We start from the raw sequence: 15,744 nt of genomic DNA on the forward strand, positions 1-15,744 counted from the left end.
AAAACACAGTGGAAGTGGTCATTCTAGTTCAAGCTAAATGTGTAAACTTCTTGTCAGAAGTGGGATTTGAACCCACGCCTCCATTTGGAGACCAGAACACCCACACAATGTGAAGAAACATTTCTTGAGTCTGGCGCCTTAGACCACTCGGCCATCCTGACAAGACATTTCGATATTTTTGGTTGCCTCTAGATATATCATCTACTCGTGGTACTCTGTTGATTTATTACCACTGTCAAGGAGCTGTATTAACACTCTGCACCTAGGCCCTTTTGCAAATGCACTTCATAAAGCATGACCTTGGCACTAAGTCAAACTTTTCAGATCCTTACTACCAAATCTGCTTGAGCAAAGCAAGTAGAAGAAGATGTCCCAGGTGATCTTCAAGTGTTTGGCTGATTCGCACACCACAAACAAAAGTGGTGGCCCAGTGGCTGTATGCGTGGCCTAATGGATAAGGCGTCTGACTTCGGATCAGAAGATTGAGGGTTCGAGTCCCTTCGTGGTCGTTTTCTATGCTGCTTTCCAGTTCCTGTGACCTTTACTTGCAAATTCTTGCTCCTTTTAAATTAAATCGCATCTTTACCCATAACAACTTGCTTCTTGCTAAGGGCTGCTATTTTGCTGAAGCCAAGAGCCCCCAAACAGCAGTAAATCATAAAGTGGAGCTAAACCAATTGATTTAACAGTTTCAAAAAACAGTTAGAATCCTGAAATCCCGGGATTGATAACTGTCACATTTGCTTGTGTTCTCAACCAAACTGTCAAACCATCAAATGGCTGGTGTCATAACTGATCACATGTGCAGCACCATGGCCGTTGCAGTTTAAACAGAAGCAGCTTCATTGGCTGTAAAGGATAGGAGGGTTTAATTGAGCTTTAACCACTTAAGGACCGCCTAACGCCGATTTACGTCGGCAAGGCGGCACGGGCAGGCAAAATCACGTACATGTACGTGATTTGCCTCTCGCGGGTGGGGGGTCCGATCGGACCCCCCCCGGTGCCCGAAGCGGTCCCGTTCTGTTCCCCGGCGATCCGAGATGAGGGGGAGGCCATCCGTTCGTGGCCCCCCCCTCGCGATCGCCGCCGGCCAATGGGAACACTCCTTTGCTGCTGTATGCTAAACAGCAGCAAAGGAAATGATGTCATCTCCCCTCGGCTCGGTATTTTCCGTTCCAGCGCCGAGGGGAGAAGACATCAATGTGAGTGCACAACACACTACACACACAGTAGAACATGCCAGGCATACAAAACACCCCGATCCCCCCCCCGATCGCCCCCCGATCCCCCCCCAATCACCCCCCCCCCCTGTCACAAACTGACACCAGCAGGTTTTTTTTTTTTTTTTTTTTTTTTTTTTCTGATTACTGCATAGTGTCAGTTTGTGACAGTTACAGTGTTGGGACAGTGAATATTACCCCCCTTTAGGTCTAGGGTACCCCCCTAACCCCCCCTAATAAAGTTTTAACCCCTTGATCACCCCCTGTCACCAGTGTTGCTAAGCGATCATTTTTCTGATCGCTGTATTAGTGTCGCTGGTGACGCTAGTTAGTGAGGTAAATATTTAGGTTCGCCGTCAGCGTTTTATAGTGACAGGGACCCCCATATACTACCTAATAAATGTTTTAACCCCTTGATTGCCCCCTAGTTAACCCTTTCACCACTGATCACCGTATAACCGTTACGGGTGACGCAGGTTAGTTCGTTTATTTTTTATAGTGTCAGGGCACCCGCCGTTTATTACCTAATAAAGGTTTAGCCCCCTGATCGCCCGGCGGTGATATGCGTCGCCCCAGGCAGCGTCAGATTAGCGCCAGTACCGCTAACACCCACGCACGCAGCATGCGCCTCCCTTAGTGGTATAGTATCTGTATGGATCAATATCTGATCTGATCAGATCTATACTAGCGTCCCCAGCAGTTTAGGGTTCCCAAAAACACAGTGTTAGCGGGATCAGCCCAGATACCCGCTAGCACCTGCGTTTTGCCCCTCCGCCCAGTCCACCCAAGTGCAGTATCGATCGATCACTGTCACTTACAAAACACTAAACGCATAACTGCAGCGTTCGCAGAGTCAGGCCTGATCCCTGCGATCGCTAACAGTTTTTTTGGTAGCATTTTGGTGAACTGGCAAGCAAGCACCAGGCAGCGTCAGGTTAGCGCCAGTACCGCTAACACCCACGCACGCACCGTACACCTCCCTTAGTGGTATAGTATCTGATCGGATCAATATCTGATCCGATCAGATCTATACTAGCGTCCCCAGCAGTTTAGGGTTCCCAAAAACGCAGTGTTAGCGGGATCAGCCCAGATACCTGCTAGCACCTGCGTTGTGCCCCTCCGCCCGGCCCAGCCCAGCCCACCCAAGTGCAGTATCGATCGATCACTGACACTTACAAGGCACTAAACGCATAACTGCAGCGTTCGCAGAGTCAGGCCTGATCCCTGCGATCGCTAACAGTTTTTTTGGTAGCATTTTGGTGAACTAGCAAGCACCGGCCCCAGGCAGCGTCAGGTTAGCGCCAGTACCGCTAACACCCACGCACGCAGCATACGCCTCCTTTAGTGGTATAGTATCTGAACGGATCAATATCTGATCCGATCAGATCAGATCTATACTAGCGTCCCCAGCAGTTTAGGGTTCCCACAAACGCAGTGTTAGCGGGATCAACCCAGATACCTGCTAGCACCTGCGTTTTGCCCCTCCGCCCGGCCCAGTCCAGCCCACCCAAGTGCAGTATCGATCGATCACTGTCACTTACAAAACACTAAACGCATTACTGCAGCGTTCGCAGAGTCAGGCCTGATCCCTGCGATCGCTAACAGTTTTTTTGGAAGCTTTTTATTGAACTGGCAAGCACCAGCGGCCTAGTACACCCCGGTCGTAGTCAAACCAGCACTGCAGTAACACTTGGTGACGTGGCGAGTCCCATAAGTGCAGTTCAAGCTGGTGAGGTGACAAGCACAAGTAGTGTCCCGCTGCCACCAAAAAGACAAACACAGGCCCGTCGTGCCCATAGTGCCCTTCCTGCTGCATTCGCCAATCCTAATTGGGAACCCACCGCTTCTGCAGCGCCCGTACTTCCCCCATTCACATCCCCCAACGAAATGCAGTCGGCTGCATGAGAGGCATTTTTATGTGCTCCCGAGTACCCCTACCCAACGAACCCCCCCCAAAAAGATGTTGTGTCTGCAGCAAACGCGGATATAGGCGTGACACCCGCTATTATTGTCCCTCCAGTCCTGACAATCCTGGTCTTTGCATTGGTGAATGTTTTGAACGCTACCATACACTAGTTGAGTATTAGCGTAGGGTACAGCATTGCACAGACTAGGCACACTTTCACAGGGTCTCCCAAGATGCCATCGCATTTTGAGAGACCCGAACCTGGAACCGGTTACAGTTATAAAAGTTAGTTACAAAAAAAGTGTAAAAAAAAAAAAAATATATATAAAATAAAAAAAAATAGTTGTCGTTTTATTGTTCTCTCTCTCTATTCTCTCTCTCTATTGTTCTGCTCTTTTTTTACTGTATTCTATTCTGCAGTGTTGTTATTGTTATTGTTATTGTTATTATGTTTTATCATGTTTGTTTTTCAGGTATGTAATTATTTATACTTTATTGTTTACTGTGCTTTATTGTTAACCATTTTTTTGTCTTCAGGTACGCCATTCACAACTTTGAGTGGTTATACCAGAATGATGCCTGCAGGTTTAGGTATCATCTTGGTATCATTCTTTTCAGCCAGCGGTCGGCTTTCATGTAAAAGCAATCCTAGCGGCTAATTAGCCTCTAGACTGCCTTTACAAGCCGTGGGAGGGAATGCCCCCCCCCCCCCACCGTCTTCCGTGTTTTTCTCTGGCTCTCCTGTCTCAACACGGAACCTGAGAATGCAGCCGGTGATTCAGCCAGCTGACCATAGAGCTGATCAGAGACAAGAGTGGCTCCAAACATCTCTATGGCCTAAGAAACCGGAAGCTACGAGCATTTTATGACTTAGATTTCGCCGGATGTAAATAGCGCCATTGGGAAATTGGGGAAGCATTTTATCACACCGATCTTGGTGTGGTCAGATGCTTTGAGGGCAGAGGAGAGATCTAGGGTCTAATAGACCCCAATTTTTTCAAAAAAGAGTACCTGTCACTACCTATTGCTATCATAGGGGATATTTACATTCCCCGAGATAACAATAAAAATGATTTAAAAAAAAAAAAAATGAAAGGAACAGTTTAAAAATAAGATAAAAAAGCAAAAAAATAATAAAGAAAAAAAAAAAAAAAAAAAAAAGCACCCCTGTCGCCCCCTGCTCTTGCGCTAAGGCGAACGCAAGCGGCGGTCTGTCGTCAAACGTACACAGCAATTGCACCATGCATGTGAGGTATCGCCGCGAAGGTCAGATCGAGGGCAGTAATTTTTGCAGTAGACCTCCTCTGTAGATCTAAAGTGGTAACCTGTAAAGGCTTTTAAAGGCTTTTAAAAATGTATTTATTTTGTTGCCACTGCACGTTTGTGCGCAATTGTAAAGCATGTCATGTTTGGTATTCATGTACTCGGTCTAAGATCATCTTTTTTATTTCATCAAACATTTGGGCAATATAGTGTGTTTTAGTGCATTAAAATTTAAAAAAGTGTGTTTTTTCCCCAAAAAATGCGTTTGAAAAATCGCTGCGCAAATACTGTGTGAAAAAAAAAAATGAAACACCCACCATTTTAATCTGTAGGGCATTTGCTTTAAAAAAATATATAATGTTTGGGGGTTCAAAGTAATTTTCTTGCAAAAAAAAAAAAATTTTTCATGTAAAAAATAAGTGTCAGAAAGGGCTTTGTCTTCAAGTGGTTAGAAGAGTGGGTGATGTGTGACATAAGCTTCTAAATGTTGTGCATAAAATGCCAGGACAGTTCAAAACCCCCCCAAATGACCCCATTTTGGAAAGTAGACACCCCAAGCTATTTGCTGAGAGGCATGTCGAGTCCATGGAATATTTTATATTGCGACACAAGTTGCGGGAAAGAGACAAATTTTTTTTTTTTTTTTTTTTTTTTTGCACAAAGTTGTCACTAAATGATATATTGCTCAAACATGCCATGGGAATATGTGAAATTACACCCCAAAATACATTCTGCTGCTTCTCCTGAGTACGGGGATACCACATGTGTGAGACTTTTTGGGAGCCTAGCCGTGTACGGGACCCCGAAAACCAAGCACCGCCTTCAGGCTTTCTAAGGGGCGTGAATTTTTGATTTCACTCTTCACTGCCTATCACAGTTTCGGAGGCCATGGAATGCCCAGGTGGCACAAAACCCCCCCAAATGACCCCATTTTGGAAAGTAGACACCCCAAGCTATTTGCTGAGAGGTATAGTGAGTATTTTGCAGACCTCACTTTTTGTCACAAAGTTTTGAAATTTGAAAAAAGAAAAAAAAAAAAAGTTTTTTCTTGTCTTTCTTCATTTTCAAAAACAAATGAGAGCTGCAAAATACTCACCATGCCTCTCAGCAAATAGCTTGGGGTGTCTACTTTCCAAAATGGGGTCATTTGGGGGGGGTTTGTGCCACCTGGGCATTCCATGGCCTCCGAAACGGTGTTAGGCAGTGAAGAGTAAAATCAAAAATTCACGCCCTTAAAAACGCTGAAGGCGGTGATTGGTTTTCGGGGCCCCGTACGCGGCTAGGCTCCCAAAAAGTCCCACACATGTGGTATCCCCATACTCAGGAGAAGCAGCTAAATGTATTTTGGGGTGCAATTCCACATAGGCCCATGGCCTGTGTGAGCAATATATCATTTAGTGACAACTTTGTGCAAAAAAAAAAAAAAAAAGTGTCACTTTCCCGCAACTTGTGTCAAAATATAAAATATTCCATGGACTCAATATGCCTCTCAGCAAATAGCTTGGGGTGTCTACTTTCCAAAATGGGGTCATTTGGGGGGGGGTTGTGCCACCTGGGCATTCCATGGCCTCCGAAACTGTGATAGGCAGTGAAGAGTGAAATCAAAAAGTTACACCCTTAGAAATCCTGAAGGCGGTGATTGGTTTTCGGGGTCCCATACGCGGCTAGGCTCCCAAAAAGTCCCACACATGTGGTATCCCCGTACTCAGGAGAAGTAGCTGAATATATTTTGGGGTGCAATTCCACATAGGCCCATGGCCTGTGTGAGCAATATATCATTTAGTGACAACTTTTTGTAAATATTTTTTTTTTTTTTTTTTTTTGTCATTATTCAATCACTTGGGACAAAAAAAATAAATATTCAATGGGTTCAACATGCCTATCAGCAATTTCCTTGGGGTGTCTACTTTCCAAAATGGGGTCATTTGGGGGGGTTTTGTACTGCCCTGCCATTTTAGCACCTCAAGAAATGACATAGGCAGTCATAAACTAAAAGCTGTGTAAATTCCAGAAAATGTACCCTAGTTTGTAGACGCTATAACTTTTGCGCAAACCAATAAATATACGCTTATTGACATTTTTTTTACCAAAGACATGTGGCCGAATACATTTTGGCCTAAATGTATGACTAAAATTGAGTTTATTGGATTTTTTTTATAACAAAAAGTAGAAAATATCATTTTTTTTCAAAATTTTCGGTCTTTTTCCGTTTATAGCGCAAAAAATAAAAACTGCAGAAGTGATCAAATACCATCAAAAGAAAGCTCTATTTGTGGGAAGAAAAGGACGCAAATTTCGTTTGGGTACAGCATTGCATAACCGCGCAATTAGCAGTTAAAGCGACGCAGTGCCAAATTGGAAAAAGACCTCTGGTCCTTAGGCAGCATAATGGTCCGGGGCTCAAGTGGTTAAGGCTGTCAATAGATGAGCCTCCCCAAACTCAGCAGTGCCCAAATATGCGTAAAATGGGAGAGCAACTGAGTATGTGCAGAGCAGGGTGAAACAGTGTATTACTGGATTTTCAAGTGTATGGACACCTATTTGTAATGTTTTACATAACTATACATGCAAAACAGGCCAATGTGAAGAGATCTAGCAAGACTTACTTTTCTGACTAAAGTTGCACGTGAAATAAGAGATTTTACAGCATGGCCTAGCAGAGTTTTCAGAAGAATTTGATCTTTATGAAGGATCTGCAAAGTTTTGGGATTCTTTGTTTTTGTTTTCTTGTCAGTGACATGTTAGCATGAAAACACAGTGGAAGTGGTAATTCTAGTTCAAGCTAAATGTGTAAACTTTTTGTCAGAAGTGGGATTTGAACCCTCGCCTCCATTTGGAGACCAGAACACCCACACAATGTGAAGAAACATTTCTTGAGTCTGGCGCCTTAGACCACTCGGCCATCCTGACAAGACATTTTGATAATTTTGGTTGCCTCTAGATATATCATCTACTCGTGGTACTCTGTTGATTTATTACCACTGTCAAGGAGCTGTATTAACACTCTGCACCTAGGCCCTTTTGCAAATGCACTTCATAAAGCATGACCTTGGCACCAAGTCAAACTTTTCAGATCCTTACTACCAAATCTGCTTGAGCAAAGCAAGTAGAAGAAGATGTCCCAGGTGATCTTCAAGTGTTTGGCTGATTCGCACACCACAAACAAAAATGGTGGCCCAGTGGCTGACTGCGTGGCCTAATGGATAAGGCGTCTGACTTCGGATCAGAAGATTGAGGGTTCGAGTCCCTTCGTGGTCGTTTTCTATGCTGCTTTCCAGTTCCTGTGACCTTTACTTGCAAATTCTTGCTCCTTTTAAATTAAATCGCATCTTTACCCATAACAACTTGCTTCTTGCTAAAGGCTGCTATTTTGCTGAAGCCAAGAGCCCCCAAACAGCAGTAAATCATAAAGTGGAGCTAAACCAATTGATTTAACAGTTTCAAAAAACAGTTAGAATCCTGAAATCCCGGGATTGATAACTGTCACATTTGCTTGTGTTCTCAACCAAGCTGTCAAACCATCAAATGGCTGGTGTCATAACTGATCACATGTGCAGCACCATGGCCGTTGCAGTTTAAACAGAAGCAGCTTCATTGGCTGTAAAGGATAGGAGGGTTTAATTGAGCTTTAAGGCTGTCAATAGATGAGCCTCCCCAAACTCAGCAGTGCCCAAATATGCGTAAAATGGGAGAGCAACTGAGTATGTGCAGAGCAGGGTGAAACAGTGTATTACTGGATTTTCAAGTGTATGGACACCTATTTGTAATGTTTTACATAACTATACATGCAAAACAGGCCAATGTGAAGAGATCTAGCAAGACTTACTTTTCTGACTAAAGTTGCACGTGAAATAAGAGATTTTACAGCATGGCCTAGCAGAGTTTTCAGAAGAATTTGATCTTTATGAAGGATCTGCAAAGTTTTGGGATTCTTTGTTTTTGTTTTCTTGTCAGTGACATGGTAGCATGAAAACACAGTGGAAGTGGTCATTCTAGTTCAAGCTAAATGTGTAAACTTTTTGTCAGAAGTGGGATTTGAACCCACGCCTCCATTTGGAGACCAGAACACCCACACAATGTGAAGAAACATTTCTTGAGTCTGGCGCCTTAGACCACTCGGCCATCCTGACAAGACATTTTGCTATTCTTGGTTGCCTCTCGATATATCATATACTCGTGGTACTCTGTTGATCTATTACCACTGTCAAGGAGCTGTATTAACACTCTGCACCTAGGCCCTTTTGCAAATGCACTTCATAAAGCATGACCTTGGCACCAAGTCAAACTTTTCAGATCCTTTCTACCAAATCTGCTTGAGCAAAGCAAGTAGAAGAAGATGTCCCAGGTGATCTTCAAGTGTTTGGCTGATTCGCACACCACAAACAAAAATGGTGGCCCAGTGGCAGACTGCGTGGCCTAATGGATAAGGCGTCTGACTTCGGATCAGAAGATTGAGGGTTCGAGTCCCTTCGTGGTGGTTTTCTATGCTGCTTTCCAGTTCCTGTGACCTTTACTTGCAAATTCTTGCTCCTTTTAAATTAAATCGCATCTTTACCCATAACAACTTGCTTCTTGCTAAAGGCTGCTATTTTGCTGAAGCCAAGAGCCCCCAAACAGCAGTAAATCATAAAGTGGAGCTAAACCAATTGATTTAACAGTTTCAAAAAACAGTTAGAATCCTGAAATCCCGGGATTGATAACTGTCACATTTGCTTGTGTTCTCAACCAAACTGTCAAACCATCAAATGGCTGGTGTCATAACTGATCACATGTGCAGCACCATGGCCGTTGCAATTTAAACAGAAGCAGCTTCATTGGCTGTAAAGGATAGGAGGGTTTAATTGAGCTTTAAGGCTGTCAATAGATGAGCCTCCCCAAACTCAGCAGTGCCCAAATATGCGTAAAATGGGAGAGCAACTGAGTATGTGCAGAGCAGGGTGAAACAGTGTATTACTGGATTTTCAAGTGTATGGACACCTATTTGTAATGTTTTACATAACTATACATGCAAAACAGGCCAATGTGAAGAGATCTAGCAAGACTTACTTTTCTGACTAAAGTTGCACGTGAAATAAGAGATTTTACAGCATGGCCTAGCAGAGTTTTCAGAAGAATTTGATCTTTATGAAGGATCTGCAAAGTTTTGGGATTCTTTGTTTTTGTTTTCTTGTCAGTGACATGGTAGCATGAAAACACAGTGGAAGTGGTCATTCTAGTTCAAGCTAAATGTGTAAACTTTTTGTCAGAAGTGGGATTTGAACCCACGCCTCCATTTGGAGACCAGAACACCCACACAATGTGAAGAAACATTTCTTGAGTCTGGCGCCTTAGACCACTCGGCCATCCTGACAAGACATTTTGATAATTTTGGTTGCCTCTAGATATATCATCTACTCGTGGTACTCTGTTGATTTATTACCACTGTCAAGGAGCTGTATTAACACTCTGCACCTAGGCCCTTTTGCAAATGCACTTCATAAAGCATGACCTTGGCACCAAGTCAAACTTTTCAGATCCTTACTACCAAATCTGCTTGAGCAAAGCAAGTAGAAGAAGATGTCCCAGGTGATCTTCAAGTGTTTGGCTGATTCGCACACCACAAACAAAAATGGTGGCCCAGTGGCTGACTGCGTGGCCTAATGGATAAGGCGTCTGACTTCGGATCAGAAGATTGAGGGTTCGAGTCCCTTCGTGGTGGTTTTCTATGCTGCTTTCCAGTTCCTGTGACCTTTACTTGCAAATTCTTGCTCCTTTTAAATTAAATCGCATCTTTACCCATAACAACTTGCTTCTTGCTAAAGGCTGCTATTTTGCTGAAGCCAAGAGCCCCCAAACAGCAGTAAATCATAAAGTGGAGCTAAACCAATTGATTTAACAGTTTCAAAAAACAGTTAGAATCCTGAAATCCCGGGATTGATAACTGTCACATTTGCTTGTGTTCTCAACCAAACTGTCAAACCATCAAATGGCTGGTGTCATAACTGATCACATGTGCAGCACCATGGCCGTTGCAGTTTAAACAGAAGCAGCTTCATTGGCTGTAAAGGATAGGAGGGTTTAATTGAGCTTTAAGGCTGTCAATAGATGAGCCTCCCCAAACTCAGCAGTGCCCAAATATGCGTAAAATGGGAGAGCAACTGAGTATGTGCAGAGCAGGGTGAAACAGTGTATTACTGGATTTTCAAGTGTATGGACACCTATTTGTAATGTTTTACATAACTATACATGCAAAACAGGCCAATGTGAAGAGATCTAGCAAGACTTACTTTTCTGACTAAAGTTGCACGTGAAATAAGAGATTTTACAGCATGGCCTAGCAGAGTTTTCAGAAGAATTTGATCTTTATGAAGGATCTGCAAAGTTTTGGGATTCTTTGTTTTTGTTTTCTTGTCAGTGACATGGTAGCATGAAAACACAGTGGAAGTGGTCATTCTAGTTCAAGCTAAATGTGTAAACTTTTTGTCAGAAGTGGGATTTGAACCCACGCCTCCATTTGGAGACCAGAACACCCACACAATGTGAAGAAACATTTCTTGAGTCTGGCGCCTTAGACCACTCGGCCATCCTGACAAGACATTTCCATATTTTTGGTTGCCTCTAGATATATCATCTACTCGTGGTACTCTGTTGATTTATTACCACTGTCAAGGAGCTGTATTAACACTCTGCACCTAGGCCCTTTTGCAAATGCACTTCATAAAGCATGACCTTGGCACCAAGTCAAACTTTTCAGATCCTTACTACCAAATCTGCTTGAGCAAAGCAAGTAGAAGAAGATGTCCCAGGTGATCTTCAAGTGTTTGGCTGATTCGCACACCACAAACAAAAATGATGGCCCAGTGGCTGACTGCGTGGCCTAATGGATAAGGCGTCTGACTTCGGATCAGAAGATTGAGGGTTCGAGTCCCTTCGTGGTCGTTTTCTATGCTGCTTTCCAGTTCCTGTGACCTTTACTTGCAAATTCTTGCTCCTTTTAAATTAAATCGCATCTTTACCCATAACAACTTGCTTCTTGCTAAAGGCTGCTATTTTGCTGAAGCCAAGAGCCCCCAAACAGCAGTAAATCATAAAGTGGAGCTAAACCAATTGATTTAACAGTTTCAAAAAACAGTTAGAATCCTGAAATCCCGGGATTGATAACTGTCACATTTGCTTGTGTTCTCAACCAAACTGTCAAACCATCAAATGGCTGGTGTCATAACTGATCACATGTGCAGCACCATGGCCGTTGCAGTTTAAACAGAAGCAGCTTCATTGGCTGTAAAGGATAGGAGGGTTTAATTGAGCTTTAAGGCTGTCAATAGATGAGCCTCCCCAAACTCAGCAGTGCCCAAATATGCGTAAAATGGGAGAGCAACTGAGTATGTGCAGAGCAGGGTGAAACAGTGTATTACTGGATTTTCAAGTGTATGGACACCTATTTGTAATGTTTTACATAACTATACATGCAAAACAGGCCAATGTGAAGAGATCTAGCAAGACTTACTTTTCTGACTAAAGTTGCACGTGAAATAAGAGATTTTACAGCATGGCCTAGCAGAGTTTTCAGAAGAATTTGATCTTTATGAAGGATCTGCAAAGTTTTGGGATTCTTTGTTTTTGTTTTCTTGTCAGTGACATGGTAGCATGAAAACACAGTGGAAGTGGTCATTCTAGTTCAAGCTAAATGTGTAAACTTTCTGTCAGAAGTGGGATTTGAACCCACGCCTCCATTTGGAGACCAGAACACCCACACAATGTGAAGAAACATTTCTTGAGTCTGGCGCCTTAGATCACTCGGCCATCCTGACAAGACATTTCGATATTTTTGGTTGCCTCTAGATATATCATCTACTCGTGGTACTCTGTTGATTTATTACCACTGTCAAGGAGCTGTATTAACACTCTGCACCTAGGCCCTTTTGCAAATGCACTTCATAAAGCATGACCTTGGCACCAAGTCAAACTTTTCAGATCCTTACTACCAAATCTGCTTGAGCAAAGCAAGTAGAAGAAGATGTCCCAGGTGATCTTCAAGTGTTTGGCTGATTCGCACACCACAAACAAAAATGGTGGCCCAGTGGCTGACTGCGTGGCCTAATGGATAAGGCGTCTGACTTCGGATCAGAAGATTGAGGGTTTGAGTCCCTTCGTGGTCGTTTTCTATGCTGCTTTCCAGTTCCTGTGACCTTTACTTGCAAATTCTTGCTCCTTTTAAATTAAATCGCATCTTTACCCATAACAACTTGCTTCTTGCTAAAGGCTGCTATTTTGCTGAAGCCAAGAGCCCCCAAACAGCAGTAAATCATAAAGTGGAGCTAAACCAATTGATTTAACAGTTTCAAAAAACAGTTAGAATCCTGAAATCCCGGGATTGATAACTGTCACATTTGCTTGTGTTCTCAACCAAACTGTCAAACCATCAAATGGCTGGTGTCATAACTGATCACATGTGCAGCACCATGGCCGTTGCAGTTTAAACAGAAGCAGCTTCATTGGCTGTAAAGGATAGGAGGGTTTAATTGAGCTTTAAGGCTGTCAATAGATGAGCCTCCCCAAACTCAGCAGTGCCCAAATATGCGTAAAATGGGAGAGCAACTGAGTATGTGCAGAGCAGGGTGAAACAGTGTATTACTGGATTTTCAAGTGTATGGACACCTATTTGTAATGTTTTACATAACTATACATGCAAAACAGGCCAATGTGAAGAGATCTAGCAAGACTTACTTTTCTGACTAAAGTTGCACGTGAAATAAGAGATTTTACAGCATGGCCTAGCAGAGTTTTCAGAAGAATTTGATCTTTATGAAGGATCTGCAAAGTTTTGGGATTCTTTGTTTTTGTTTTCTTGTCAGTGACATGGTAGCATGAAAACACAGTGGAAGTGGTCATTCTAGTTCAAGCTAAATGTGTAAACTTTTTGTCAGAAGTGGGATTTGAACCCACGCCTCCATTTGGAGACCAGAACACCCACACAATGTGAAGAAACATTTCTTGAGTCTGGCGCCTTAGACCACTCGGCCATCCTGACAAGACATTTTGCTATTCTTGGTTGCCTCTAGATATATCATATACTCGTGGTACTCTGTTGATCTATTACCACTGTCAAGGAGCTGTATTAACACTCTGCACCTAGGCCCTTTTGCAAATGCACTTCATAAAGCATGACCTTGGCACCAAGTCAAACTTTTCAGATCCTTTCTACCAAATCTGCTTGAGCAAAGCAAGTAGAAGAAGATGTCCCAGGTGATCTTCAAGTGTTTGGCTGATTCGCACACCACAAACAAAAATGGTGGCCCGGTGGCAGACTGCGTGGACTAATGGATAAGGCGTCTGACTTCGGATCAGAAGATTGAGGGTTCGAGTCCCTTCGTGGTCGTTTTCTATGCTGCTTTCCAGTTCCTGTGACCTTTACTTGCAAATTCTTGCTCCTTTTAAATTAAATCGCATCTTTACCCATAACAACTTGCTTCTTGCTAAAGGCTGCTATTTTGCTGAAGCCAAGAGCCCCCAAACAGCAGTAAATCATAAAGTGGAGCTAAACCAATTGATTTAACAGTTTCAAAAAACAGTTAGATTCCTGAAATCCCGGGATTGATAACTGTCACATTTGCTTGTGTTCTCAACCAAACTGTCAAACCATCAAATGGCTGGTGTCATAACTGATCACATGTGCAGCACCATGGCCGTTGCAGTTTAAACAGAAGCAGCTTCATTGGCTGTAAAGGATAGGAGGGTTTAATTGAGCTTTAAGGCTGTCAATAGATGAGCCTCCCCAAACTCAGCAGTGCCCAAATATGCGTAAAATGGGAGAGCAACTGAGTATGTGCAGAGCAGGGTGAAACAGTGTATTACTGGATTTTCAAGTGTATGGACACCTATTTGTAATGTTTTACATAACTATACATGCAAAACAGGCCAATGTGAAGAGATCTAGCAAGACTTACTTTTCTGACTAAAGTTGCACGTGAAATAAGAGATTTTACAGCATGGCCTAGCAGAGTTTTCAGAAGAATTTGATCTTTATGAAGGATCTGCAAAGTTTTGGGATTCTTTGTTTTTGTTTTCTTGTCAGTGACATGGTAGCATGAAAACACAGTGGAAGTGGTCATTCTAGTTCAAGCTAAATGTGTAAACTTTTTGTCAGAAGTGGGATTTGAACCCACGCCTCCATTTGGAGACCAGAACACCCACACAATGTGAAGAAACATTTCTTGAGTCTGGCGCCTTAGACCACTCGGCCATCCTGACAAGACATTTCGATATTTTTGGTTGCCTCTAGATATATCATCTACTCGTGGTACTCTGTTGATTTATTACCACTGTCAAGGAGCTGTATTAACACTCTGCACCTAGGCCCTTTTGCAAATGCACTTCATAAAGCATGACCTTGGCACCAAGTCAAACTTTTCAGATCCTTACTACCAAATCTGCTTGAGCAAAGCAAGTAGAAGAAGATGTCCCAGGTGATCTTCAAGTGTTTGGCTGATTCGCACACCACAAACAAAAATGGTGGCCCAGTGGCTGACTGCGTGGCCTAATGGATAAGGCGTCTGACTTCGAATCAGAAGATTGAGGGTTCGAGTCCCTTCGTGGTCGTTTTCTATGCTGCTTTCCAGTTCCTGTGACCTTTACTTGCAAATTCTTGCTCCTTTTAAATTAAATCGCATCTTTACCCATAACAACTTGCTTCTTGCTAAAGGCTGCTATTTTGCTGAAGCCAAGAGCCCCCAAACAGCAGTAAATCATAAAGTGGAGCTAAACCAATTGATTTAACACTTTCAAAAAACAGTTAGAATCCTGAAATCCCGGGATTGATAACTGTCACATTTGCTTGTGTTCTCAACCAAACTGTCAAACCATCAAATGGCTGGTGTCATAACTGATCACATGTGCAGCACCATGGCCGTTGCAGTTTAAACAGAAGCAGCTTCATTGGCTGTAAAGGATAGGAGGGTTTAATTGAGCTTTAAGGCTGTCAATAGATGAGCCTCCCCAAACTCAGCAGTGCCCAAATATGCGTAAAATGGGAGAGCAACTGAGTATGTGCAGAGCAGGGTGAAACAGTGTATTACTGGATTTTCAAGTGTATGGACACCTATTTGTAATGTTTTACATAACTATACATGCAAAACAGGCCAATGTGAAGAGATCTAGCAAGACTTACTTTTCTGACTAAAGTTGCACGTGAAATAAGAGATTTTACAGCATGGCCTAGCAGAGTTTTCAGAAGAATTTGATCTTTATGAAGGATCTGCAAAGTTTTGGGATTCTTTGTTTTTGTTTTCTTGTCAGTGACATGGTAAAATGAAAACACAATGGAAGTGGTCATTCTAGTTCAAGCTAAATGTGTAAACTTTTTGTCAGAACTGGGAT

At 42.9% G+C, this 15,744-nt stretch overlaps 17 non-coding genes across 17 annotated transcripts in view; 8 read left to right on the plus strand and 9 right to left on the minus strand.

Moving 5' to 3' along the window:
* Positions 1-51: 51 nt before the first annotated feature.
* TRNAL-CAA (transfer RNA leucine (anticodon CAA)) lies at positions 52-161 on the minus strand. Its single transcript has 2 exons — positions 124-161; positions 52-97 (listed from the first exon to the last, which is right to left on the minus strand). It is a non-coding gene; the product is annotated as a tRNA-Leu (tRNA).
* Positions 162-432: 271 nt separating this feature from the next.
* TRNAR-UCG (transfer RNA arginine (anticodon UCG)) lies at positions 433-509 on the plus strand. The gene has a single exon. It is a non-coding gene; the product is annotated as a tRNA-Arg (tRNA).
* A 6,680-nt stretch (positions 510-7,189) lies between these two features.
* On the minus strand, positions 7,190-7,299 carry TRNAL-CAA (transfer RNA leucine (anticodon CAA)). The gene is made up of 2 exons: positions 7,262-7,299; positions 7,190-7,235 (listed from the first exon to the last, which is right to left on the minus strand). It is a non-coding gene; the product is annotated as a tRNA-Leu (tRNA).
* A 275-nt stretch (positions 7,300-7,574) lies between these two features.
* TRNAR-UCG (transfer RNA arginine (anticodon UCG)) lies at positions 7,575-7,647 on the plus strand. Its single transcript has one exon. It is a non-coding gene; the product is annotated as a tRNA-Arg (tRNA).
* A 762-nt stretch (positions 7,648-8,409) lies between these two features.
* Positions 8,410-8,519, minus strand: TRNAL-CAA (transfer RNA leucine (anticodon CAA)). Its single transcript has 2 exons — positions 8,482-8,519; positions 8,410-8,455 (listed from the first exon to the last, which is right to left on the minus strand). It is a non-coding gene; the product is annotated as a tRNA-Leu (tRNA).
* A 275-nt stretch (positions 8,520-8,794) lies between these two features.
* TRNAR-UCG (transfer RNA arginine (anticodon UCG)) lies at positions 8,795-8,867 on the plus strand. Its single transcript has one exon. It is a non-coding gene; the product is annotated as a tRNA-Arg (tRNA).
* Positions 8,868-9,629: 762 nt separating this feature from the next.
* Positions 9,630-9,739, minus strand: TRNAL-CAA (transfer RNA leucine (anticodon CAA)). Its single transcript has 2 exons — positions 9,702-9,739; positions 9,630-9,675 (listed from the first exon to the last, which is right to left on the minus strand). It is a non-coding gene; the product is annotated as a tRNA-Leu (tRNA).
* Positions 9,740-10,014: 275 nt separating this feature from the next.
* Positions 10,015-10,087, plus strand: TRNAR-UCG (transfer RNA arginine (anticodon UCG)). The gene has a single exon. It is a non-coding gene; the product is annotated as a tRNA-Arg (tRNA).
* A 762-nt stretch (positions 10,088-10,849) lies between these two features.
* On the minus strand, positions 10,850-10,959 carry TRNAL-CAA (transfer RNA leucine (anticodon CAA)). Its single transcript has 2 exons — positions 10,922-10,959; positions 10,850-10,895 (listed from the first exon to the last, which is right to left on the minus strand). It is a non-coding gene; the product is annotated as a tRNA-Leu (tRNA).
* Positions 10,960-11,234: 275 nt separating this feature from the next.
* On the plus strand, positions 11,235-11,307 carry TRNAR-UCG (transfer RNA arginine (anticodon UCG)). Its single transcript has one exon. It is a non-coding gene; the product is annotated as a tRNA-Arg (tRNA).
* A 762-nt stretch (positions 11,308-12,069) lies between these two features.
* On the minus strand, positions 12,070-12,179 carry TRNAL-CAA (transfer RNA leucine (anticodon CAA)). Its single transcript has 2 exons — positions 12,142-12,179; positions 12,070-12,115 (listed from the first exon to the last, which is right to left on the minus strand). It is a non-coding gene; the product is annotated as a tRNA-Leu (tRNA).
* A 275-nt stretch (positions 12,180-12,454) lies between these two features.
* TRNAR-UCG (transfer RNA arginine (anticodon UCG)) lies at positions 12,455-12,527 on the plus strand. Its single transcript has one exon. It is a non-coding gene; the product is annotated as a tRNA-Arg (tRNA).
* Positions 12,528-13,289: 762 nt separating this feature from the next.
* Positions 13,290-13,399, minus strand: TRNAL-CAA (transfer RNA leucine (anticodon CAA)). The gene is made up of 2 exons: positions 13,362-13,399; positions 13,290-13,335 (listed from the first exon to the last, which is right to left on the minus strand). It is a non-coding gene; the product is annotated as a tRNA-Leu (tRNA).
* A 275-nt stretch (positions 13,400-13,674) lies between these two features.
* On the plus strand, positions 13,675-13,747 carry TRNAR-UCG (transfer RNA arginine (anticodon UCG)). Its single transcript has one exon. It is a non-coding gene; the product is annotated as a tRNA-Arg (tRNA).
* Positions 13,748-14,509: 762 nt separating this feature from the next.
* TRNAL-CAA (transfer RNA leucine (anticodon CAA)) lies at positions 14,510-14,619 on the minus strand. The gene is made up of 2 exons: positions 14,582-14,619; positions 14,510-14,555 (listed from the first exon to the last, which is right to left on the minus strand). It is a non-coding gene; the product is annotated as a tRNA-Leu (tRNA).
* Positions 14,620-14,894: 275 nt separating this feature from the next.
* TRNAR-UCG (transfer RNA arginine (anticodon UCG)) lies at positions 14,895-14,967 on the plus strand. The gene has a single exon. It is a non-coding gene; the product is annotated as a tRNA-Arg (tRNA).
* Positions 14,968-15,729: 762 nt separating this feature from the next.
* Positions 15,730-15,744, minus strand: part of TRNAL-CAA (transfer RNA leucine (anticodon CAA)) — a 110-nt gene continuing 95 nt past the window's right edge. Inside the window, exon 2 of the tRNA in view lies at positions 15,730-15,744. This exon is cut by the window's right edge and continues 31 nt beyond it. This is a non-coding gene — a tRNA (tRNA-Leu).

The sequence above is a fragment of the Aquarana catesbeiana genome, linkage group LG12, assembly GCF_042186555.1.
Source record: "Aquarana catesbeiana isolate 2022-GZ linkage group LG12, ASM4218655v1, whole genome shotgun sequence".
In the NCBI taxonomy this organism is placed as follows: Eukaryota; Metazoa; Chordata; class Amphibia; order Anura; family Ranidae; genus Aquarana; species Aquarana catesbeiana.